Raw genomic sequence first — 26,477 nt, 5'->3', positions numbered from 1 at the left:
CATGGAAAACAGCGCTAAACGAAGAGGTCCAGAGTCAGACAGGCCTGAACTACCTGGTGTAAGCTACACAACCTGCTTGTGCCTCAGCATGCCAATCTGTCCAGTGGGGAACGAGGAAAGGTGCCACACAACCAGAAAAATAGCCATCATTTCCGAACACGGAATACGGGCCATTCTGCACACGACGTGCTGGGCACGCATCGCTCGTCATCCCCCAAGACAAGCATACCACGGTCCGCGTGTGCTAGAGGAGAAAACTGAGGTTCGGAGGGGGAGACATTACATTCCCAAGGTTACACGGGAGCGGATGGTGGGGCCGGGCCTGGAGGCGGGTCTGCCAGAGCTGGGAGCATCTCAGCCTCTCTTGCTGAGAAGCTGGCACAGTTTGGGGCCCCTGGGTGCCTCAGTTGGTTGAGTGCCCGACTCTTGGTTTCAGCTAGGGCATGATCTCAGGGTCATGGGATCAAGGCCTGCATTGGGCTCCATGCTCAGCGGGGAGTCTGCTTCTCCCTCTCCCGCTCCCCCAAATCTTGCATGTGCACACGCACTCTCCCTCTCTCTCTCTAAAATAAATAATTTTTTTTTTTTTAAAGAAGGTGGCACGGTTTACAAGAGACTGACGCCAAAAGAGGTCAGCCACTACTGTTTTGTTACGTATTATTTATACCGGCTGCTCATTGTCTTTGTTGTGCTCCTAGCCCCTGGCTTTCTCAATCAGGCAGAGAAGGACGTCGGTTCTTGGTCCAGAAAAAGAGCTCCACCCCACACTGCCACCACGCACAGGGGCCTCTGGCTGTTGTCCTGAAACCCAGCCAATGGCGGATTTCCCTTCTAGACACCAAGGGGGCAACCCTAGGAGCCCTGCTGAAGACCAGCCCTCTGGAAGGCCGGGCCGCTTCTCCACCCATCTCCTCCTGCCAGCCCGGAAGGAGTGCACAGGAGGTTTTCTGTTCCTGAGGTGGGCCCCTTGGACCAGCACCACATTCATAATGGGAAGAAGGAAAGAAAAACCTTTAGATCCACGTGAGTCTTTTTAACACAGGAAATGGCCCTGCTGGGAAGAAGCAAATATTTATGCAAATAATTAACCAAGGAGGTACAGAGTTCTGTCCAAATGTTGAGCAAAACATAGTGAAAAAACAGCTGTGGCCCAGAAATGGCCTCTTATAGACACAGGGGGCGAGGGCAGGTCTGAATCAGCTCCTAGGGCCCCCGAAATGAACCCTGTGGAGAACGCAGTGCAAGCCTACACACTGACCGGGCCCCTCTGGGTACCTCCACCCCCACCTCCCTCCCCATTCTCTACTCCGGGGAAAATTCTCTTGTCTGCATCTCTGGCCAAGGCCGTGTTCATTGACAATTCACTGACACCAATGAACGGGGTCACGAGCTTTAGGGAAACACCAGCTCCCCTTCTCTCCTTAATTTCCTATAGGTATTTTCTCAATTTTCTATCAATCCCTACCTTGACTTTTACTTTCAGTGGAAGGGCTAGGGAAGCCAGGTAGTCTAAATGACAGGCAGCTAGAAATTTCTGAAGTTGTTACCCTGCGATACTCAGAAAATAGCATTTTTTCTTGAAAAATAAACAAGTGAGGCCGCCTGCCTACACTGTGGCCACGTGGTGTTCCGTGTACTGAATACCGTACTCAATGCAAAACCATGCAACCAGCCATCCTCTAGGGCATGAGCTTTCCTAACCACTCCAGACTCCAAGTGAAGGTGTTCACAAGGAGGCTATTCATTGCCAGTACCTTTTCTTAACCCCAAGTTCTGCTCAATCTTTTAAAAAGACCTGTAGGTTAGCGCAGCTGGTGTGAGTGTCAGAAGACAGCTTATGGTCTCAACTTAGTCATTAATACACTGGGTACCCTTGCACCCACTTCTTAAGCTCTGGGACTCAGTGTTGTGCATCAGTAAAATGGAGAGGAATCTATAAAAATGAGGGTTATGGAAAAATCAATGTGGCGGGTCACATCTAGCAACTTTTTAAAGAAACAGAATGGAATAGACTGGAATCAACCAGAATGTATCAGACACAAAAGAGGAGGTTTTGATTCAGCTTCATATAAATGATCTAGCTTGTGCTGCAAATGTGATTTTTTTTAATTTTCTTTTTAGATTTTATTTATTTATTTGAGAGAGAGAGACAGAGACAGTGAGAGAGAGCACAAGTGGGGAGGAGAGGGAGAAGCAGGCTCCCCGCAAAGCAAGGAGCCCGATGCGGGACTCGATCCCAGGACCCCGGGACCATGACCTGAGCCGAAGGCAGACACTTAAACTGAGCCACCCAGGCGCCCCGCAAATGTGATTTTTAACAGCCTGATTGACATACAATTCACATACCATAAAATTTACCCACTTCAAGTATGCAACTCGATGGTGTTTAGTATACTCAGAGTTACATAATCATCACCACATCAGTTTAAAGATATTTCATCACCCCAAAAGGTAACCACATGCCCATTAGCATTCACTCCCCAGCTCTTCTCAAACCCTCACCCCAGCCCTGGGCTACCACCAATCTATTTTCCATCTCCATGGATTTACCAATTCTGGACATTTTCATATAAACAGAATCATACAACATGTGGTCTTTTGTGTTTGACTTATTTCACTTAGGATAATGTTCTAAAGGTTCAGTCGTGTTGTAACATGCATCAGTACTTCATCCCTTTTGATGGCTGCATAATATTCCACTGCATGTATAGAACACATTTATTTACTCATTCATCTACTGATAACATCAGGGTAGTTACCACTTTGGAGCTATTATGAAAAACACAGCTATGAACCATTCATGTACAAATGTTTGTGCGGACATATAAATGTGTTTCTTTGGGTCACTGTCAACAAAGTTTGATGCCAGTGGGCTACAGGGGTAATACCAAGAGATAGCTACATCATTCTATGATTTTTCTTTAAAATCAATCTATCGACTTTTACTTTGAAAAGAAAATAAAAGATTATCAAATCAAAGCTGCATTCCTATTGACACAGCCATCAGGGGAATCTGTGGGCAAAAGTGCTTCACAATCATCTTAAAGAACCTAACATTTCAGAAAATTTCAACCCTTGGAATATGCAACTTCACTATCCAAACAGGGCATTTCCATGGTGACAGAAGCTGCTGAACCATCAGTAGAATTCAGGAATAGGTCAATTTCCTTGTTTGAGCTAGCTCCAAGTTGGATCGAATTCCAAGATGAAAATTCCTACATCGCAAGGTTTCAGACTCACAAGAGCACTCACAAGATATATGGAGGCCACTACAGCTCTTTCCACCACACACATACACACAGACTATTCAATTTATAAACTGTTCCACATGAAATCTGACTCCTACAATGGTGGCTATAAAAGAGCTGATGTCAGAGGAGAGGCGATACTCAAAACTGCTCCCTCCACTAGCAAACCTGCATTAATAATTTAGCTATTAACAGCCATGTAACCCAAGGAGCTTGAGGGGGACGACTCAGTGGTCATCGGGGACACCGGGAACATCTCCATCGCTGCCCCCTCTCTACTTCAAAATCCGAGACTCTGTTGTCTTAAAGAACTTGTCATCCTCAGAGAAAGGGTACATGACAAATTTGTGAAATCTAAGGAATAAATACAATTCCTATATGCTTATATTTATGGCCCTCACAAAGCCTGCAAAATATGATAAACCATTATAGGTTTTTCCTGTCTCCCCTGCCTTGGCCACAATTAATTTCGCCATGTCTGAGTGTAATACAGAATGTAATATATGGAGGCGGGAGATTTAGAGCCCTCATTGCCTTGCAGTAAATAAGCTTCTGCAGTTTGCGGCCCCAGAGGTAAAAGAAGCAATAACGACAGTCCTCATTTTGGGGAACCATTTGTGTGCATTTTCTGTTTTGCATCGTTAAGCAAGACAAAAGTGCCAGAAGGAAATCGACAGCACTGGGCGAAAGTCACTCAAAATCTGAATGCCAAACCCATTCCGTAATTGAGATGCATGGCATCTCATATACATACCCTAGAAGAACATCATATTGCAAATAAAAGCTGTGCATTACAAAAGAAAAAAAAAAGAAAGAAAATGCTCTGGTTTTATTGATACTAGAAACCTCAAAGGTCTGAAAATACAGCAAAATTCAGTTAGAAAGTTCCACATGGGTTTTCCCAAACACTCCCCTGAGAAGAGTAATAGAAACTATCATTTATTGAAGGCCTACTGTGTGTGCATACTGTGTTAAGCCTTCACCTATACTACCATAGAGGGTAGAATTGTGGCTCCCCACCCCCCAAAGATACGTTCAAGTTCTGACCTCCAGTACCGGGTGAATGTGACCTAAACCTGTCAAGAGGGTCTTTGCATATGTAATCGGGTTAAGAAGAGGCCGTCCTGGATCAGAGTGGACCCAAACCCAATGTCTAAAAGAAGTGGCACTGTCAATCAGACCCAGATTGTACGTGTCTCATGAATTCAACGCAACCAACATTCGTTGAGTGCTGAGAAAGTGTGAGGAAGAAAGCCCGGTAAGAGATTTACAGAAATACAGCCCGACTCTGAGGAGCCCAGGTCTTAAATTTTTTTCTCAAGTACATGGGCCTGAGCACATGCTTGGACTTAATGAACCCCTCATCAACAGGTGTGCTCTGCACCATCTGTGACAAAGAGTGGTACCCACCTCCATCTTTGGCATCTATACCACCATCCCCATTTGCACCGCCCCATTGCCCTCCCACTTCCCAGGCTGACTGGTTTGGGCCAATGGAATGCGGACAAGGTGATTCCTGTCACTTTCAGGGTAAGGAAGAGAAGCAGCAGCACATGACAACTCCTGCAAACTCTTCCCCTGCTACGCCGATGTTCCAGGTGGGAGAGCCTTGATCGGCCCTGGACAAAGTCACTATGAGGAGTAGAGCCCCTCCCATTCCTGCCACCCCACCTGCCAGAGTCTTTGTGTAAGTGAAGAGTAGACTTGTACGTGTTAAACCAATGACCTACTGGGGAAATTTATTACTGCAGCAAAGGCCTATCATACTCTAATACATTCTCTAACATACATCCTTATGTGATTATACCACCATAAATAAGTAGCAGGTCACCTTCCAAGACACAGAGCCTGAGTGGAGCCCAAGCATGAAAAGGCCCCAGTGAGGACTTTTAGCATCACCACCCCATTCTCTAGAAAGTTCTACCATCTCAGCAGGCCAACTTATGCAATCTACAGAAACACTCTCTCCCGTGGAGCCGACTTCATGTTCTGACTCATCTCAGATGAAAACCTTGAAATGCTATCGTCTGATAACTGAAGGGACAAATGCGACGGACGATCCACAGAATCAGACAGAAGGTGAGTGAGGGAGGCATCAAGTAAGGAAAAATGATTTTCGAAACGAGCTCTGCAGAGATGCCTCCCAGTCAGCTTGGGTAGGAGGATTCCAGGGGAGGGCACAGACTTTCTCCCCAACCACAACCCACCCCACCCAATTCCCACCTAATGAAACTAGCCCAGATGACCTGTTTTACACATTTTGCTGCTATGTCACCACCTCCTCAGAGAAAAGGCAAGACTGGCTGGAATAGGACTCTCAGTTTTCCCACTGAGGATGTGCCCCTGGACAGGTCATTTCACCCCAGGGAGTCCATCAACCAAGCAATAATACCCTGCAGGCCCAGCATGAGAAATTAACCAAACTGACTGCACAAAACTTCCTGACGTCCTGTAGACAGTCCACAAATACTCTTTCTCTTCCCCACCAGCATAAATACTGGCCAAATATGTCTGTTGCACATGGGGCTGGAAATGTTTATTTTGCAATTAGTAGTGTGAGAGCCTTTTCTAACATCTTTGAGGGGAGCCCAAAATCTCTAGGTAAACTAGAGTAACGCTATTTTCCCAAAAATGGAGTGATCCAATTCAAGTACTTAATGAGCACCAAAAAGACAGCAGATTTCTCATCAAGCAGGGAAAAAACCCTCATAATCAGCAAACTGTTTCTCCTCTTCCCCATGCAACCAAATAGGGGAGATAACCCAAAAACCTGGAGGACAGCCTCACGGGCTCCAACTCACAGGCCATGAGGCCGAGTTAAGAAAGGACCTTTCTTCAGCTTTCGATGGAAGAACCAAGAGTAGAAAATGCAGCTTTTCTGACAGGTGCCCGGAGCGTGCCTCGAATACCCACACACACACCATGTTCCCAGCCTGGGCAGGGCGGGGCTACCGCCAACTCCTGCTCACCGCTGAAGCTAGGACAATGCCAACTCGGGGGGAGATGCCAAACACCCTTGGATTTCTGAGGCCATCTTGCCAGAGGGCTGTTTGTGATGATGGTGGTTTTGGCAAACTGCAGGCTAAGAAAGGGCCCCATGGAACTGACTTCCCTCCCCAAAGGGAGGGGTGAACATCACAGTATGAGAACTATCTACGTGACCGTTAGAGAGATGTACTCTTACAAAGTATGAGGATATGAGAGCAAATCTTTCAACAGGTTGTGTACCTGCCAACAGAATCTTCCATGTCCACAAGTTACTTTGTTCCTAACAATATGAAGAGCCTACCGGGTGCTAGTCTGTGATACCCCTTTCTTATAAATGCTATCCCATGTAGTCCTCACAATAATCCACTGAGGTAGATACTGCCTCCATTTTGCAGACGAAGAAACTTGAGATCAGAGAGGTTAAGTGACACAGTCAAAGTCACACAGCCAGGGTCCAGGCCCAAGTCACTCTGCCTACAGAGCCCTGGCTGTCCCTCCCTGTCGGCCTTCCCACTGAGGTATTTCACCAAGGTGTGGCCTACTGACCTGGAGCATGGGGAAAAGAGAACTGAAAGAACCAGTCACAGCTCTAGGTAGACCATGGGCCCCCGAGAGAAAGAGTTCCTAGTTTTTTTTTTTTTATGAGATTTCCCAACCAATATGAAAACCAAAACCTAAATGATAATGCCTTAACTCTCCTGGGGTCAGCAGTGGCCCAGGGGTCTCCCTCCATCAGCAACTTCCAAACTGAGGTCCCCAGTGGCTGGGGGTCCTGAAGGTTCCCAGGACTGGTTCAAAAGGGCCAACAAGACGTGTCCACTTGCCTAAATGCCGAGCAATTAGCACATCGAATGTCTCTGTTCAAACACATTAGAGTGGTAACAATAACTACATCCTTCCAGTGGACTCCTCTCTCAGTTATAAATGTCTTCCATTAATGTTTTAACAATGTAAATTATTATCTAATAATTGCAGCTTGGCAACAAGCTATTTCAAAACATCTGGTTTGTGGGGGAATACTCTGAAAGAAGTCCTCGGCTGGGTTAGACAGAAAGGAAATAGACTGGGATTTATCAGCACCTGTGTCATAATTGGGAAAACCAGAAACCACCTCCATGAGGCGCCCTACAAGAGCCCAAGTTTACCATTAACAACATAACATTTCTCATTCTGTCATTCTCCCAAACTGCTTAACAAAGCTCACATTCTCTCATTAACCTTCACGGTGGGTGAGCAAAGTGAATTAAAATTTTCCATTTTATGTATGCAAAGAGAAACAGTAATCCCATTTCTAAAAGGAGTAACTCAAACCAACTAATCGCCGCCAGTAGGTTAGTTCCCTAACGAGATTGTGCCCATCCTGATAAAGTCAATGGTGAGAAGGAAAGACAAATGCCAGGGAACCCTGGTGGTAATTCCCTCTGTGGTTTGACTTTCTATGAGTCGTATATTTCTCTCTAAGAAGCCTCAATTTCCCCAGCAACAGAATGGGGATGCTATCTGCCACCTGGTAATGAATGAAGGTCTAGCTATAAATTACTTTGGACTGCCTGGATGATCAGCATTATGCAAATTGGTGGTACCATTACAGAGCAACTAAACACAGTCATAAATCTTATAAAAATACTTCCATGGAAATTAAGGCTCAATTAAGAGGCTCCATTTAAAAAAAAATCTCTATCACCTTGTTATTTAAAAGGCAATAATATTTAAAGCCAGCTTGGCCACTCCTAGAGAAGGGATAAGTAGAGGCTGCTTTTAGGCAACCAACTTGAGCAATGGAAATCTGAGTAAGGTAGAAGGGTCCCCAGTGACCCTCTGACTGAATCCAGACAGGGCCATCAGGCCACCCACCTCAAAATAGCCACCATTAAGTCCTAGGTGACCAAGGGGCTACTTACACCGGAACACAGGTACCAAAAAAGGAAAATCCCATACGTTCTCATCCCTCCTCACCTTCCCCTTTAACCACAGCCCCCCACCACTGCCTCCTGGCAGAGGGTCTCTCCTCTGCTGTCCTGCCAGCCACTCCCTTGCAGTGTCTTCCATAAACTTCTATCTCCTTTGTTCTGCCTCCAGTGAACTCTTTCATCTCCCACGCTGCCAGCCTCCACCGAATCAGGTGGTCCCACAGGATATAGGACCTTTCTCTAACAGTCTTGATAAAGCTCCACGTTGATAAACAGTTGGCTAATAAGAAGAGACAAGACAAAGACACATATGGCAAAACAGTTGCAAGGCAGGCTGGAATCAAGAGACCAGGAGATCCCTCCCCAGGAGACAGCCACTGGCTCCGGAACCTTGTCCCAGGTATGACATCCACACCGTATGTCTCTGCACAGGGCTACAAGGTCCGGTATATCTTATAAATTCTCTCTTGTGCAGTGTACCTAGGGAAAAACTTGAGCTAACTTGACTCAATATAACCTTGCTTACCCAATGCCTTCAGAAGAGGCAAAAGAACAGCAACAACGTAAAACAAGTGGACCAGAAGCTCTGAGACTCACGATCCCAACACTCATCGAACCTGAAAAGGTATCTGCACCCCCATGTTCGCTGAAGCATTGTTCACAATAGCCAAGACACAGATGCAACCTGAGTGCCCATCAATGGATGAATGGGTAAAGAAAATGTGCTTCAGTAGCTGTACCCTTCAAAGCAAAAGCGGCATTTAAGCTAAAGACCTCCTCCCTTTCCCTAACACCCAAGGCATTAGGACTGCTAGGGAAACCACTCTGAGTGTGGGTGTTTAAAATGTAAATGTTTCCATGAGCGGACTCTGGAGGGCTCAGGGGGTGATCAATTTACCTTTTAACTATCTTTTTCCTGCTCAATAATTTGCTCTGGGTAAAGCAGTGCCTCCCGCTTAGGTGAGACCATGAGGCTAAGAAAACATGGAAACCCTTCCAGGACTGACCCCTGGAGGGGCCCTCAAGTCTAGGGCACTGGGTCCAGCCACAGGTGCTAAGCAGAGCTGTGCTGGGGACCCAAGGATGTGTGAGAAATAGCCCCCACTGAACCCAGGAGCTTAGGACCTCAAGGAGAGCTGATGTGTGCAGGAAAACACTGAACACACATCAGTACCAGACACATGTCACGTGACTGTCACAAACAAAACGGAGGAGGCTGCCCAGCCCCGGACCGCCCTACCGCCCTGGGCAGGGGACTGGATGGAGCAGCTCGGCACTGCCGTATGTATGCCAACCTCGAGGGAGCGTGAGGCTAGAGAAAGGCAGGATCCAGCTCACAGAGGGCTACAGTTTACATTTCTGCCTTTGCCGGAATGAGGGGAGATGCTTCAATGCCATTTCCCTTCCTCCCAAAAATGTGAATGAGCTCCTGGTTATTTTCAGCTGGCCAGCTTACCCTGCATCACCCTGGAGCATCATAAGCCGTCAGGAATCAATAAAAAGAGCTCGCCCTGGGGCGTGTTCCATGAAGCCTTGCAGCCCTGCAAACTGGCATCCACAGCACAGAGTGGACATGGGGTTCTGGCTCGACGCCACTGTCCATTTTCCCTAATCCCCCCACACACCTTAAGGCACCTTATCGGGTCTCTCCCTACCTGGACTCTCCAGGATAACTCATTCTTCTTTCAAAGCTGCCTGGGAGGATCGGGCATGTTTCCAGTAATGTACTAACCTAGCGAAGCCAGCTACCAGGGCACCCTTTCTTGTCCTAAAACAAGAGCTCAGAAGTAAGACTCTAGTATTTGCTCTATTTCCCTTCATAATTAACCCCTGCATATACCCCCTATTATGTGTTTTTTCCTCCTGTAGTTACTAGGAGGGCTCCCGATTTGACCTCAGCCCATTGCTTAGTCTCTTTTGCAGTAGAATGTGGCTGTGAGACTACATTTTGGCCAAGAGATGTAGACAGAAGTCCTGTATGGGACTTACAGGAAGGATCCTTATGAAGAAGGAGCTCATTCAGCTAAGGGTCTGTCTCCTTCCTCCAGACTGGAATTCAGATGCCATGGCTGGTACTCAAGTAGTCACTCTAGGCCACGGAGTAGTTAGCAGAGGAATGTGTAAGAAAGAAGCCTGGGTCCCTGATACATGGAGCCATCCAGCCACCCTGAATCACCTACCTCCAGAAAGCTCTGAAAGTCACTCAGTGGGCTAAGCACATGCCTGAGCAATGCAGTTTTCATGCTAATAAATCAAGCTATTGAATTTGGCTTGAGTTTCAATAGACTGAGAGCACCCAAACAAAACACATTTACAAATATATTCTAAGCACACATATTTCCAAGAGTCCAAGAAAAATAAAAAGCCAAAGCAATACAGCTAAACATGCACACACAAACACATAGGCATGCATACGTACACACACACACACACACACACACACACACACAGAGAGAGAGACCACCGAAGTCACTCTCCACCCTGCCACACAACAGAATTCAACTCAAACAGATTCTTCCGGGAAGACAAGTCCCATTTATTTCAACATCATCTCAGATACTTCAAAGTGTCTTTCCCACCCCCACTACACTGAGTTCCTGGAGAGAAGAAACTGTGTGTTCTTCAACTCAGTATACCCAAGTGCCCACCACAATGCCTGGAACATGGTAAGTTTGATAATGAATGAAACCAAATTCATCCACTGGCCCAGGAGAGGGTTAAAGAGTGTGCATAAGACATACCAACATCTTCCCTCCTGGTGGCATCTGCCAGTGTTTCCAGTAAACATCCGTTGTCCATTCTCCCGAGGCCCCCCATTCCTCTCTCCCATACACAAGCCCCCTGCAGAGGCTCCCCTGGTCAGCTCGTATCACCTGCTGTGAGGGACAAACTTTCCAGCCCCACCACCTGTCAGTCCTGGGTCATCTCCACCAACCTTCCTTTTCCTACTAGGACACTGAGCCTCCACATTTCTGGAAGAGCGGGATCCACAGAATTAATCCCTCTAACAATCCTTTTCTTGATTGTGAAGGCCCATAAGGATCTAAATGTATACACTTCCAAGTTCAACTTCTACCATGATCCAATTCACTGGCAACAACTTTAAAGAATTACCTGACAGGTTTATTGCCAACATCAGCTCATTCAACCCTGATGGTCCCCAACTGTGGGACCAGCTCAGTTCCCCGGCCAGCACCCTAAACTCCTAGGGAAATGAAAGCTCTCCAAACTCCTCCTACCCAATAGCGAAATGGGCCCCTCTCTGCATCAACTGATTCTCCAACCCTGCCAAAGGCATATTCTAAACAGCCGTTCTCCTGAGCCTGGCCACTCAATTCCTTACTCACTTGTTCTGAGAAGTTTTTGCCAGCATCAGCACATCTGAGCAACACTAAAATTCTTTTTTGGTCTCACACCCTTCCACTTTTTAAAAAAATCCCTTACTACCCCTTCTTCTTCCAGGCCAACTCTCTGTCCTGGCCCATGGACAGGTTCCATTCCCCTCCCTCCATCAAGAATGACTGCATCCTCCTATACCTGTCCACCTTGTGCAACTCAGTGCCCGAGCTCATACCACAGGCACACCAGTTCATACACTATTTGTGGTAGCTGCAACCCATCATCTTTTATTTTATTTTATTTTATTTTTTAGACAAAGAGTGCATGGGGGGAGGGGCAGAGAGAGAATCTTAAGCAGGCTCCATGCCCAGCATGGAACCTAACGCAGGGCTCCATCTCATGACCCTGAGATCCTGACCTAGGTCAAAATCAAGAGTCAGACGCTTAGCCAACTGAGCCACCCAGGTGCCCCCATCATCTTCTAATTACTATTTAAACCCTCTACTCCCAGCAGACCAATCAGTCCGTAACAACCTTTGGGAAACTAACTGGGTATTTGGGGGGGGGGGGCAAACCATAGGTAATAAAACTGATGCAAGGAAGTGTGAAGAGAAGACGGCTGCCAGAATTCCCATCCTTCTTCCAGAGGCCTGTTCCGCATGCTCGTGCTGTCCAGGGAAGAGGACTGGTACCAATCCATCAGCATCTCTAACCCCCATACACAGTTTGTCTGATTACTGCATTCTACTGGGATAACACTTTCAAGTTGCAACATCACACTGGATTTCATCTCGAGGTAGTGGTGCAGCTAAAAGGTAATATTCACCAATATGAACATAATTTCTAATAAAACAGAGAATTCCAGCTCAAATGCATGGGAAGTGAAGCTGCAAACTTCCTTTACACCCAAGCAGTTACTAGGTTAACTCAGTCTGGAGACACAGAAGGTGGGCATGAAGGTAGCAGGCAGCCTTTGTGTCGAGTTCAGCCAGGGAATGAAGCCAGCTGCCAAAGGTCTCAGAGAAACAAGAGTCTGCAACTGGCCAGGGTTGGTTAGGCTCATGGTGGGGAGTCAGGAAAGATAAGCACCTCCTCCCCATCTTTATGCAGCCTTCTCTTCCTCTACCATGCCTCCAAAGCTGGTGGGCCTTCAGAAATGGGTTCAAATATACATAGAAATTTAAAGTACAGTACGGTAGGCTGGCAGACACACTCTTAAGAAGGCCCCTGCAGAGCCTCCCCCTCCTCCGGGTATCAAGCTCTTGTGTGATCCTCTCCCCTGGAATGTGGACAGGACCCATGACTTGCGTCTGATCAACAGAATAAGGCAAAGCAAACAGGATGTATGTGATTATGTTACAGAACATTGCAGGGCCCCTCTTTCTCTTGCTGACTTGATGAAACAAAAGGCCATGCTGTGACATGCCAAGGAACAGAGACCAGCCCCCAGCCTACATCCAGCAAAAACATGAGGCCTCCATCCAGCTGCCTGCGAGGAAATGAATGCTAACAACCAGGTGAGTTTGGAAATGGATCCTTCCCCAGTTGAGCCTCAGATGAGACCACAGCTCCAGCTGACCCCTCGACTGGAACCTTGCAGAGAGCCTGGCTATGCCATGCCCGGTCTCCTGTCCCACAGAAAATATGAAATAATAAACGTGCGCTATTTTAAAACACCAAGTTTGTGGTAATATTGTTACACAGCAATAGAAAGCTAATGCAGGTCAAGTCAGGGGACAGGAAGGGATTATTTAATAAATGAATGGAACACACAGATAGCCACCTGGCAAAAAATAAAGTTGGATCCCTGACTCACACATGATACCAAAATAAATTCCAGATGGGTGAAAGATTGAAATATGAAAAATGAATTCAAAGAAGAAAACATGAGGGGTTTTTTAATATGTAAATCTGGGCAAGGAGGGCCTACATGTGACATGAAAACCTAGAATTTCTTCATCTAGAAAGGATGAATCAATCTAACTAAAGTGAGAAAATCTATCTGCCACTTATATCACAGAAGGGTTAACTTCCTTAAAACTAGCTACCACAAATGATAAGAAATTAAAGTAGCTCTTACACATTAACAAGAAAAGATGCTCACTCAGGGGTGCCCAGGTGGCTCAGTCAGTTAAGCATCCAACTCTTGATTTCGGCTCAGGTCATGGTCTCAGGGTTGTGGGATAGAGCCCCATGTGAGGCTCTGTGCTGAGCGTGGAGCGTACTTAAGATTCTCTCTCTCCCTCTGCTTCTCCCCCACTCTCTCGCACTCTCACTCCCCACCCCCGCAAAAAAAGAAAGAAAAGATGCTTACTCGTTATAAGAGAAATAAAATAAGGCACCAACTGCGATAAAATGTTGCTAACACAGTGGGTTGGAAAGCAGTGGGGAGATCAGCACCCTAATTTATGGCTGGGGACAGGGAGATTGGAACAGACTCTCTGGAGGACAATTCGGCATAACCATCAAAATATCAAACTCACTTAACTCTTCAACTCAACAATTCCACTTCTCTAGATATTTAAAAAAAAAAACCTATGTATAAGGCTATTTAATAGAACACTGTTTGTCACAGCAAAGATGTAAGTCATTCTAGCTAGCAACAGCAGATAGCTTCAATAATTTATGGTACAGCCACATAACAGAATGCCGTGAATACCATAAACCATAAAAATAAATGAGGCGGCTCTTTCTGTTCTGACAGAGAGATCTCTGAGATATATTCAGAAAATAAACAACAAGAATAACCAGAAAACAGGTGCCTTCAGGGAGGAGATGAGGGGTGGCTGGGGATTAGGTAAGAGGGAGACTTCTCACTGTGTGTTCTTTGGTACCTTATGAATATCATACCATCTGGTTGTGTTTCTTTTTCAAAACAACAAAACTCAAATCAAAAAAAAAATATGCAAGCGGTAGAAAAGCACGTAGGATATAAAGACATTAAATTGATGTTATATACACACACTTTTATACACATACCCCAGGATATAAAGACCCTACAAATGTTCTATCTGTGTATTAGATGTTATATATTCTATATTGAACAGCTACCTCTGAAAGAACACACAAGGATCTGAGGACTGGTTTCCTCTGGGCTGGAGAACTGGTATAACTAACTGGTAACTAGTAAACTGGGTAACAAGACAGCAGGGTCGAGAGAGGGAACTATGCTCTCACTATGTGTTCTTCAATTTTTGTACCATTATACGTATCGCCAATTTAAAAACAAACCATTAACAGACAAGTTTAAGCCCCTGTGCTTCCTCTGGTCCTCTATCTTTCTTCCCTTAAGACACCCTGATGGATCCCCCCACACTCCCCTGCTCGAGACTCCCTGTCTTTGTCTCCAGTTGAAGAACCCCAGGGGTCCTAAATAGCGGGCATCAGAGAGTCACCCACTTGAAGGTGTGGACTTGGCAGCACCATCATGCCATCACCCCATCTGTCCATCTCCACACAGAAGCGGAGTGACCTGGGGCAGGATGCTTAACGCTTCTGAGCCTTGGTTTGTTCATCTGCAAAATGGGGTTAATACCCTTCTAGGTAATCCCTACTGCACTGTTTTCTAGGGCTCCTTCACCAATTGTCCTAAACCAGATGGCTTCAAACAACAGAAATCTACTCTCTCACAGTTCTGTGCTCTCTCTGAAAGCTACAGGAAAGATGCTTCCTCACCTCTCCCCTAGCATCTGGTGGTTGCTGGCAATCCTCAGCATTCCTTGGTTTGTATCTACGTCACTCCAATTTCTACCACTGTCTTTACGTGGCCGTCATCCTCAGCGTGTGTCTGTGTGTCCCTTTCTCTTAAGGACACCAGTCCTTGCAGTCAGGACCCACCCTAATCCAGTATGACCTACTCTTAACTAACTGCATTTGCAAAGACCCCATTTCCAAATAAGGTCGTGTTCAAAACTGGACTGGATCATACCTTTTTTTTATGGACACAATTCAACCCACCTGGACGATCATGGGAAGATGGCAGCGAGAATGCGGCAAAGCCTCGAGAACACTGCAGGCAGGGGCACACAGCAAACGCTTGGCAAGCGGGAGCCTCATCACTATTAGACACACAAGGGACTCGTTTTCTCCCACACAGCAGGCTCCTTCTCAGAAGATCAGGCCTGGATTCTCCACTCCTCATAAAAACAAAAACCGCAAGCAAGAAACCAAAAGCTAACAAGCCGGCATCCTTATGGCTGATGTGTTGTTAAGACTTTAAAAACAAACAAACCAGGGTTAGGTACCAAGACCCTAATGTAAATACTTTATCAGTGGGTCTGTCTGAGAAAACCCCACACATGCACGAGGGCCCCACACACCTCCTCCTGGGAGGAGCAGGTCTGCCAGGAAGGAGACCCCTTGGCTCCTCTAAATGCAGAAAAAGCTTTCCTCAAGGTGTGCACCTCTGGTTCCATCATCTGGCTGCCTTCCAGCCCAGCAACAACTTCCAGAAACAAAGGCCTGAAAGCCCTCAGGTTGTAGGGGAGATAAAGCCCCAGGCTGAGGCTGAATCCTGGGCAGGCACACTGCGCCTTCCCAGGAGAGCCAGGCGAGACGGTGAGGCCAGCAAAGCGATGCAGAAATCCTGGGCGAAGCCCCTCTCTTCATTCCCCCCCTTGGTGGAAACCAAAACACCCATCAAGACGATCAAAGCTGCTGCCCATGCCGTGAGACTGACTTTGACTGAGCTCGTGAAGTCATAAGTTCCCTGCAGGGTGGATTTTCTCCATATATATTGCTGGGAAATTAGGAAGTGAGTTGCCTGGGAGAACCTGGCCCCCATTAACCAACTAGTCAGACAGAGCTTCCATTAAAAGAGGAAAATGTCTGAAATTCTGAAACCGTCCTTGTACAGCTGTTCAAAGATTCCCTTATGAACTTTGTGGGAAGCCCTCTGGGAGGGTTCACGCCAATGTGACAGAGAGACCCCCCCCCTCCAACCGAAGGGAGGCGAGAAGAGTCTGGGCTGAGCGGGCTGGGGCCAGGGTTCGAATCCTGCCTGCTCGGGGACCTCCCTCCCTCTCCCTGAGCTGCAGTTTCACAAGAGCAACAAACAAGAGCCTTGGAGCCCCAGCCGCCACCTTCATGCAAGGATCCCAGGACCCCGACCCACGTACAAAAGAGTGAAGCTGAGCCAGGCGCGGTACACACACTGGACACCTTTAGGAAAGGACCATTCATCACCAAATGGAAATCTGTGTATCTGTGTCATCCCATCTGCCAATTGCCAAACGATGATTCTGCTCTTGAGGAGTGTCGCCAAACTGAAACGGTCCCCAAGTCACAAGATGACCAACCACACAAGTCCCCAAGGGAATCAGAAGTGCCTCCACACCTCACTACGGTTACTCCAAATAAATTAAATGAGTCGTTGAAAAGGTTCCCAAATGGCATGCCAATGCCATCCCAGAGTTAGGGACCCACATGCAGAAATAAAAGAAGGTGTCAGGCTCCATCCATGTGAACCTCAACTACGAGACCCCACCGTCAGACCCCGCCGTCAGACAACTCAGGGACACCGGACACCTGTGCCTCCAGGGTCCCCACCTAGAAAACAGGGGTCAGCAGCACCTCTGCCCCCCAACCCCAAGGCTTCTTAAAAGGATTAAGGGAGAGATGTCTCTTAATGCCTTCCTGCCAGGTGCTAAATAAATGGTCGGTCTGCCCCCTCCACTACTCTTCCCTTGCTCCTCTCTCTGGCTTTCCTCCCGGCTCCTGTGGTCACAAGATCCCTCCTCGGTTCCTGCGGACATGGTTAGGTCTTCCTGCCCTAGAATACCCTTCTCGAAATCCTAAATACCCACAAGCCTGAATGCCGCCGGGCACCTGCCTCCTCCCACCCCCCCAACCCCTCAGGCCTGCAGCTTCCTTCCCAGTCCCCCGAAGTCATGCCTGGGAACAAAACAGCCTCTACCAGTGGGACCCAAATGTTGTGTATGGGAACCAGGTCCGCTGCAAGGTGTTCACTGGTCACTTGGTCAGCGACAATCTCAGACATTCAGGAGCCATTGCTGGGAACTCTCCCTACAGGTAAACTGTTCCATTTAAAAGATCATCTTTTTTTCTGAGGATGAGAAATTCCTACATTTGTGGAGTAAAATGTGATTTCTTGTATAAAAGAGTGATATAATAATAAAGGGTGGTTTTTTCTTTTTTTACATTGTTCTCATTTGATCAAATAAAAGTAGGAAACCCGACATCAGGAGCCCACCCTTTCGGGGTTTTTCATTATTTTACTGGTCCAGAAATCCAAGTCTGGGACTCGCCTGACGCCTGGTGTCCTGCACTTCCTCCCTAGCTCAACTTCTTAAGCCTCACTTACAAACCGAGCCTCGGCTCCCACCATTCCTGGGAAATGGCTGGCTCAAAGGTCGCCAAATCCAGGCCCCTCCCCGGCAGCCTGCATCTGACAGCACATGCCGGGCCCTCCTAGCACTCGCACACATGGGAGCCTTCGTGCTGGCCAGCCCCAGTCTGGCTACACCACTTCCATCTAGGCCAAGTCCTCCCAGTGGCCACCACACAAGTCCAAGCTCTCCCTGGCATGCGTGCTCCTCACCACCACCCCCTCCCCCTGCAAAGCATGGGGCCGCCAGCTGGGAAAGCCCAGAGCCCGCGGCCTGTCCTTTGCCCATTTCCTTGCAAGCTGCTGGCTTTTCTGAGCATCAGTCTCTTACTGGGTCAAGTAGTGATGGTGACAGGCCCTATCTCATAGGGATCTTTTTCTTTTTTAAGATTTTATTTATTTTGTTTGAGAGACAGAGAGTACAAGCACGAGCAAGGGGGGGGTGGGGGGGAGGGCAGAGGGAGAGGGAGAAGCAGGCTCCCCGCTGAGCAGGGAGTCTGACACGGGGCTTGATCCCAGGACCCCAAGATCATGACCCAAGCCAAAGGTGGACGCTTAACTGACTGAGCCACCCAGGCGCCCCTCCTAGGGATCTTAAGTAAAGCATTTTCCGTGGTGCCTGGGACACAGGAAACGCCTACAACTGGGAACACGGTTAAGAGTGGTCGTAGTAGAGTATGCCCTCTTTCTAGCTTTGGCTCCCACTGCTCCTTGAGACTCCACCAAAGCTGTCATGTTTGGGGTTCCCCAGTTATACCGCATACCTTCCTACCTCTGGGACTCTGCACATGTGAGCCTGGCCTTCCAGCCTATCTCCCACCCCTTCCTCCGAGCCCCCGTCAGGACCTCCTTCCCGATCCTTGTTTATCCATCACAGCAGAAGCAGTGTGGACCTCCTCGGTATTCCACAGCATCGGGTCTCTGCTACTCTTGGGGCTGGAAGGCTCTCCACGCTACTACACCATGCCTTACTGAGACCTATCCATCGGCACGCTCTCCCTCTCCTGCTGCACTCCTTACTTAAAGTCAGGGGAAAACTGGATATCCAGCAGGACTTGCCAGAGTGTCTTACAGATAAGTGAACAATAAATAATTGTTCTGAAAAGCCCCAGTGATGTAGTCCCCGATCTATCATTTTATTTAAAACAGATATGCTGGGCGCCTGGGCGGCTCAGTTGGTTAAGCGACTGCTTTCGGCTCAGGTCATGATCCTGGAGTCCCGGGATCGAGTCCCACATCGGGCTCCCTGCTCGGCAGGGAGTCTGCTTCTCCCTCTGACCCTCTTCCCTCTCGTGCTCTCTATCTCTCATTCTCTCTCTCTCAAATAAATAAAATCTTTAAAAAATAAAAAAATAAAAAATAAATAAAACAGACATGCTGATACAGGATGAAGACTTCCTGTGTCCCAAGTGAAATGTCCTCCTTAGGACCACGGCTAGCACTGTTAATATGGTTACACATACCCACACACATATATATACAGGGCTGTGTACACACACACATACATACACACACACACACACACACACACTTCCATCCCCACATCTCAGGAAATGCCTGTGGACAGTAACTAAAATTCGAATCCAATGGGATTTAAATCCATTGTCCTTGGGGCCTGGCCCTTCCTCCCCCCCACAATTCTGACTACTTTGCTCTCCCATCAGCACTGACAACTTTGTACTTCTGACTTCTAGGTTGTTTTGCTTGTCTTCTTTGGGTTTAATCTTTACCAAATTATTTTCCTACCTTTATCCAAGTCACCTTCTCCAAGTGGCAGTGTTATTTACTTATTTTACAAAGCCAGCCTATTACTCTGTTTTGTCCCCTCCCCCCTCCACCCCCCTCCACCACCCCCCCCCCCCGTTTCTAAATCTACTAAATGGCCTTTTTACAGTACTCATTGTGTGCAAATAACTCAAGTCCATGGAGATTTCCATTTCTTCCCATTCTGCTCTCATCCTCCATTTCTCAAAGAAATGAAAATTCTTTAAATAGAAAAGGGAACAACCAGGGCTTCCTTTAAACAGTCCCTCTAAATGTACTTAGAAAAAGGGTATTTCTCTTTCAAAATCTTTGAGGCTGTTCAGTTCATCTTAGGAACTCATTTAAAAGGAGGTGCTCCAGAGAACCCAGGAAACTTAATGACCCTCCCTGAAGCAAGCTGTTCATTCCCTTGAAGTCAGCACGGAACCAACATATGGAAAATTACCATCAGTCACTTTGCCTGCATGATGGCTCCGCAGGGTATGCACACCCCCTTCGAGACAAAACTTACTATGGGACAAAGTGTTCTACAGCAGTACCACAGACCCAGGTGAGCCATCTGAATGTGCAGCAGAACTCTAATATATCCAGAATTCTCAGGACCCTGCTTCCAGAATCACACTTAGCACTGACCCTTCAATATATCCCAGGTCAGGTAGGAGACCACCCCCTAGAACTGGTAGACCAGCCCAAGGGCAAACTCCAAATACTTAGGTATTTTCAGAGCCACTGATAGAAAGAAAGCCATTTGAATGTACTTCAGAAAGACCATGAAGGCAGGGAAGAAACATCTCAGGAAGGGGGGAAATGGGAAGAATATATTTTTTAAAAGTCATGTGAATATGAGTCAGAAAAACCTCACTTCAAGTTCATGAAATTTTAGGACTGATAAATGTCCAGTGGACCAACAGTCCTCATCCCTTGTTTTAAGAGTACAAATGGGATCACAATAGTCTCTAGTTAAAAATACCCTCATGGGGCGCCTGGGTGGCTCCGTCGTTAAGTGTCTGCCTTCAGCTCAGGTCATGATCCCAGGGTCCTGGGATTGAGCCCCGCATCGGGCTCCCTGCTCTGCGGGAAGCCTGCTTCTCCCTCTCCCACTCCCCGTGCTTGTGTTCCCTCTCTCGCTGTGACTCTCTCTGTCAAATAAATAAATAAAATCTTAAAAAAAAAAAATACCCTCATAGCTCTCAGAATAAAACTCAAAAGCCTTAACGTAACCTGCTGTACGTACAAAGTGATGCGCATACGTAGGCAGAAACTCATATTCATTCAACAAATGTTCACTGAACACCCGCTTCCGTGTAGGCACTGGGGATTCTGACATAAATGACACTCCCAGCCCTCAAACCCAGTCTCAGAGCATGGATTAGTAAGCATGTGGGGAGTGCTGATGAAGTCATGAGCTAAGAGGTACCTTGCAGGCATGGCCTTGTCCATTCTCCCCAAGAATGCCATGAGGCTGGCAGTATCCTCATCAGGGGTTAAAGAGCCCACTGAGGCACAGAGAAGCTCTGCAACCAGCCTAAGGTCAACAGCCAGTATCTGAACCCAGACCATTTGATTCAAGAGCCTGCCTTCTGGGTCATCATGGCTCCATACCTCCGGCAGCAGTGGGGTCTAGAAAGTGGCTCCCCAGGGCTTTGCTGGTTTGCTCACCAAGGGGCACTCTCGGTTCTGTGGTCTCAGCAGCCGTCACAGAGTCAAGCACGGGCCTGCCTTCTAGATGTTGTGCCAGAGAAGCACCCTGACACCCTGAATCCATGTCAAAAGGAAACATTCTACTAGAATGTTCTAGCAGAACTAGACCTTATCAGCCAGCCCTAAAAGCTGGAGATCCAGACCTGGAAATTTCTGCCACACCAACACAAAACAGCTTTTGCGGAAGGCCCTCAGGCTTCTCCATCTACTTCCAAATGGAGGCGGCGGAGTGGGGGACGGGCTGAGGCCTGGCCCCGGCCCGGCGTGCCACACTCCCCTGGCTCGTCATTAGGGGAAAGGACATTAAAACCACTTTGTGCCTTTGGGAAACTAAGAACCCTAAATGCTAAATACCAGGAGAAATGTGTGAAAACAGGTGCTCTCGTAAACCACTAATGGGGGCAGAGGAGGGTAGGACCATTTCAGAAGGTGAGCTGGCAAGATCTGGTCAGGTTAGAAATGCACAAACCCTTTGATCCAGCAACTCTACCTCGAGAATATTATAAAGTCCTGCTCTGGTGCACAGGATTTCCACAGCAGTGGGGCCGGTCGTGGTAACAGCTTAAAGGTCTTATTAAGAGATGAATAAACATGGGGCACCTGGGTGGCTCAGTCAGTTGAGCGTCTGCCTTTGGCTCAGGTCATGATCCCAGGGTGCTGGGATCGAGTCCCGCATCAGGTTCCTTTCTCAATGGGGAACCTGCTTCTCCCTCTGCCTGCCGCTCCCCTTGCTTATGTTCTATCTCTGACAAATAAATAAAATCTTTAAAAAAAAAGAGAGAGATGAATAAACAAAGTGCAGTATATTCATACAATGGAATAGCTTACAGCAGTTAAAAACATACAGCTATACTGGGGCACCTGGCTGGCTCAGTAGAGCCTGCGATTCTTGATCTCGGGGTCATGAGTTCAAGCCCCACGTCGGGTGTAGAGTCTACTTAAAAAAAAACTATATCTATATATGGCAACATGGATGGACCCCAACACTGTAAGAATACCTAAAAAGTAAGTTGAAAAATATACACAGTGTGATAGCATTTATGTACACTTGAAAATTTATGCACTGGAGACAGGCACACACAACCATGGTAAGAGATTAAAACATAAACAGAAAGGATATACCTCAGCTTGAGGACAGCAGTGACCTCTGGGCAAAATACAAAGTCCTGAGATGAGGGGAAGTCTTTGATCAGATCTGTATCTGCTTCTCTCTTTTAAAAAAAAAACCCTGAATTAAAATAATAAACGTTAAAAATCCGATTGGCGTGATAGGTACATTGGTATCTGTTACATTATTCTCGGAGTTTTTTTTATGATGTTTGAAAGATTCCAGAATTTAAAGTAATTAAAACAGCATGTTATTTTAAAGCACCCAGGTTACTCATAGTCATCTAGGTTTAAGAACCACTCAAGTATAGGGGATGAGCACAAATAAATTGGAATACCATGCACTGAGTCCAACAAAATGCAAAGCAGAGGCAAATGCAAGGCAGGGGAAGGCGTCAGGAAGTGAGATTATGAAATATTACTCAGTCCTTAACAAATCCTGCCACTTGTAAAGCCACAGATGGACCATGAGGGGATTATGGTAAGTGAAATAAGTCCAACAAAGAAAAATACTGTATGGAGTCTCCCTTATGTGGGGAATCTAAAAAAAAGAAAGCCCAACTCATAGAAATAGAGAACAAATTGGTGGTTGACAAAAGTCAGGGGTGGGCGTAGAGAAATGGAGACAGTGGTCAAAAGCTACAAACTATAATAATGGTGACGACAGCTAACGACCCCATAATGTGTGTCTGAGAGGTGCTCAGAGAGTAGATCTTAAAACTTCTCATCATAAGAGAAAAAAAAAATGTGTAACTCTGTGAGGTGATGGATGCAGTATATCCATATATCAAATTTTTAAAAAGTCAACTTAATTCTGTGGTTGGGGGTCAAACACGGGAGGACCACTTTCTAGACAAGGAGATTCACTGGCAGGGTCCTGAAGGGTGAAGAGGAAACTTTCTTTGAGAAACTCTGCAAACACAGACACGGTCTAAATCAACAGTCGGACCAGACAGTAAACAAGGGCATACACTCCACACATAACGGCTGCATTTAGCTGTGGGGGAAGGAATGAGCCGCAAGCCACCATCCCTTCTCAGAATCATTTCTAAAAATCCAACAGGAGACAGGCATCGCTTGGGCACCAATACCATCTCCAAGAAAGTTAGAGCAAGGGTTATTTGTTTCAGCTGACCCCACTGGCAAGGTGAAGGGAGTATTCCTGCTGAGGCCTGGGTGCCTGGGCACAGAAGTTGCTGGAAGGGCCAGGGGATGGAGGGACTACCTCTGCAGAGGTACCTCCGGCACCGTGCCTGCTAGGACCCACAAGCCAGACAAAAGCAGAGCCCAGACTTCCAAGTGAATCAAGAGGAATTTTGTTGTTATTACTATTACTGTTTACTGTGGAATGGTTTCAGCCTTCTCCCTGCCCCCATCAGTAACACTACCAATCTGAATGGGGAAGGGAGCACAGAGGTTTCCTCTCCCCCCAACTCTTGTAAATCACTGTGTGAAATGTATGGGGAGTGAATTCCTGTGAAGCAATGGACTGAAGTGCTGGGTAGATAAATAGGTCCGATGCCAGGCAACAGCCTTTGGAACAAAAAGCAATAGCAACACCAAAGCCCAGGTCAGGTCCCCAGGGTCCTGAGAGAACCTACAGGGGGAGGCGGATTCAACAACCAACTTGCACCAAATCTCAAGTTTTTGATGAGTGGGGACTATCAGGGCCAGATTTGCCTAAATTTAGAAAAATCAGGAAATGCCATGGTGTCCCCCCAAGCACCAAGGGGCAATTTACAACACACACACACACACACACACACACACACACACACACACACACACACACACACACACACACACCCCGTCTCTCCCTCCAAATTTGAATCATTCTGTTTCATAAGAATTTTCTTTCCATGCAAGAACTATTCTTCAAGAGCAGCGTCATCCAAAAGAACTTTCTGAAATGATGGAAATGTTCTGCCTCTGAGCTGTGCAAAAAGAGAGCCAAGAGCCACGTGAGGCTACTGAGCCCCCAAATCTTCCTGGTATGAACGAAGAACTGAATTCCTGATTGATTTTATTTAATTTTAACCAATTTAAAGTGAAATAGCCATATGTGGCTAGTGGGTGGCTTATTAAGAGAGCAGTTCTACAGCATCCGTCTTACTGTCTGCATAGTATCTTAGCATTTGAGGGGATAACTCACTTTCTAATGAGTCTTTTGTCTGCTTCCAGTGTCTCACCGTTGAAAACCAGGCTGCCACACACATCACTGTAGCTGAATGTTTGTACGCATCTCAACACTATTTAATTAGGATAAAGTCCTAGAAGTGGAATTCTGGAGACAATGGGGAATGATGTTTCTTGGTTTTTCCTACATGTTAACACCATCAACTTACAATAACATACAGTATCTTACCTATTACTAGGTATTTTTGAATACACGATTCTCATGGGATCATAACCACCACATAAAATTAGATGGGGCAGATTATATCATTCCCTATGTATAGACAAGGAAATGAGCTGAGAGAGCTCGCCACTGACTTGATTGGGTTAGGTGGTTTTTGTAGCCAACATCAAGAATACACCCAGCCATTCTGGGTGACAAATGATGTCAGACCATTTGTTGCCCCCCCATGAGTTTAACAAGGGAGAATGCTTATGCTATATTCACAAGTGAAAAGAGCACGATATGAAAATACATTCCCAGCATGATCAAAAATATGTACAATAGAAGAAGACAAACCAATGTGTTAACAGTCTTTAGTCCGTAGCACTGTAACTTGTGTCTTTCTAAATTCCTCCCCGAATTTTTATAATAAACCTGAATAATTATTAAAATAAACAACTAACATTTAGTGGGCAATTGTAAAAGCTAAATGCTTTATGTGCAGTATCTCATTTAAACTATTTCCACATGGCAAGGACCATTATTATTCCTATTTACAGATGAAGATACAGTGGGTTGATAAAAGTTTAAGAAACTTGGCCAAGGTCAAGGTGGTGAGCAGGACGTGAACCCAGGCTGACTCCCTTGAAAGCCTATAACCCCAGCACCACATCAGCACTTCCCTGAACTTCAATATGTGCATAAGTCACCTGAGGATCTCGTTTTTTTCTTTTTTTTTTTTAGGATGGGGAGAGGGAAAATTTTTTTTTTAACATTTTATTTATTTATTTGAGAGAGAGAAAGAAAGCGAAAGAGGGAACACAAGTAGGGGGAGAGGGAGAGGGAGAAGCAGGCTTCCTGCCAAGCAGGCTTCCCACGGAGCAGGGAGCCCGATGTGGGGCTCAATCCCAGGAGCTTGGGATCATGACCTGAGCCGAAGGCAGATGCTTAACGACTGAGTCACCCAGGCGCCCCGGAGAGGGAGAATCTTAAGCAGGTTCCACGCCCAAAGCAGAGCTCAACACAGGGCTTGATCTCATGACCCTGAGATCATGACCTGGGCTGAAATCAAGAGTCCGACACTTAGCCAACTGAGCCACCCAAGCGCCCCTCATTTGGGGATCCTGCTAAAGTATAGATTCTGGTTCAGGTGATGCTGGTTCAGGTGTTGCTGGCCTGCCAACCATACTTTGAGTAGCAAAGTTATACACGATAATCCTTATGCTGTAATCTTAAAGGAGAAAATACACTCTACTCAACCAGGAAAATGCTCATAATTTAAAAACTATCAATGCTTGCTAATCTGTAAAAGCAAAACTATACTTTCCTTCTCAGTAACTTTCTCACAGCCTTCCTGGCCATCCCTATGGCAGGCCCTAAATTGCCCTTGGAAACTCTCCTGCACAGACACCGGCCCTGGGCAGCCACCGTGGTGTCAGACCTGCTCAGCCCAACTGGAAGCTTAATCAACTTTCTCATCTCATTAACAGGGAGGACTTTTTATCCCCACAGCTTCCGTTAGCAAACATTTCCCCGAGCCCAGGGAGCAGGTGTGTGGAGGAACGCCTGCCGGGAGTATCCAGAGGAACATGTCAGGCACCCCCCACCACTCCCCGCACACTTTCGGTCTACATTTCTCTCTTCTCATGGACATTTTCTCTGAAACATTAAAATTATGTATTCTTTAAGTATTTTAACCTTCCAAAATTTGGCAAGTACTGGTTCATTTTATACTT

General features: G+C 46.7%; 1 protein-coding gene across 3 annotated transcripts in view; it reads right to left on the bottom strand.

Moving 5' to 3' along the window:
* LDLRAD3 (low density lipoprotein receptor class A domain containing 3) overlaps positions 1-26,477 on the bottom strand; it is a 220,788-nt gene that overhangs the window by 183,326 nt on the left and 10,985 nt on the right. The window contains exon 2 of one of the 3 annotated variants that reach the window (XM_027580799.2): positions 22,419-22,507. The exons of 1 other annotated variant lie outside the window; for it this stretch is intronic. The gene's annotated coding sequence lies outside the window, so the exon portion shown is untranslated. Of the gene's footprint in view, positions 1-15,442; positions 15,534-22,418; positions 22,508-26,477 lie in introns of those variants that run through there. One more of the 3 variants, XM_027580800.2, reaches the window with a different exon arrangement.

Source organism: Zalophus californianus, chromosome 11, assembly GCF_009762305.2.
Source record: "Zalophus californianus isolate mZalCal1 chromosome 11, mZalCal1.pri.v2, whole genome shotgun sequence".
Taxonomy (NCBI): domain Eukaryota; kingdom Metazoa; phylum Chordata; class Mammalia; order Carnivora; family Otariidae; genus Zalophus; species Zalophus californianus.
The sequence above is the reverse complement of the archived record's forward strand: the minus strand, read 5'-3'. Positions and strand labels throughout refer to the sequence as shown.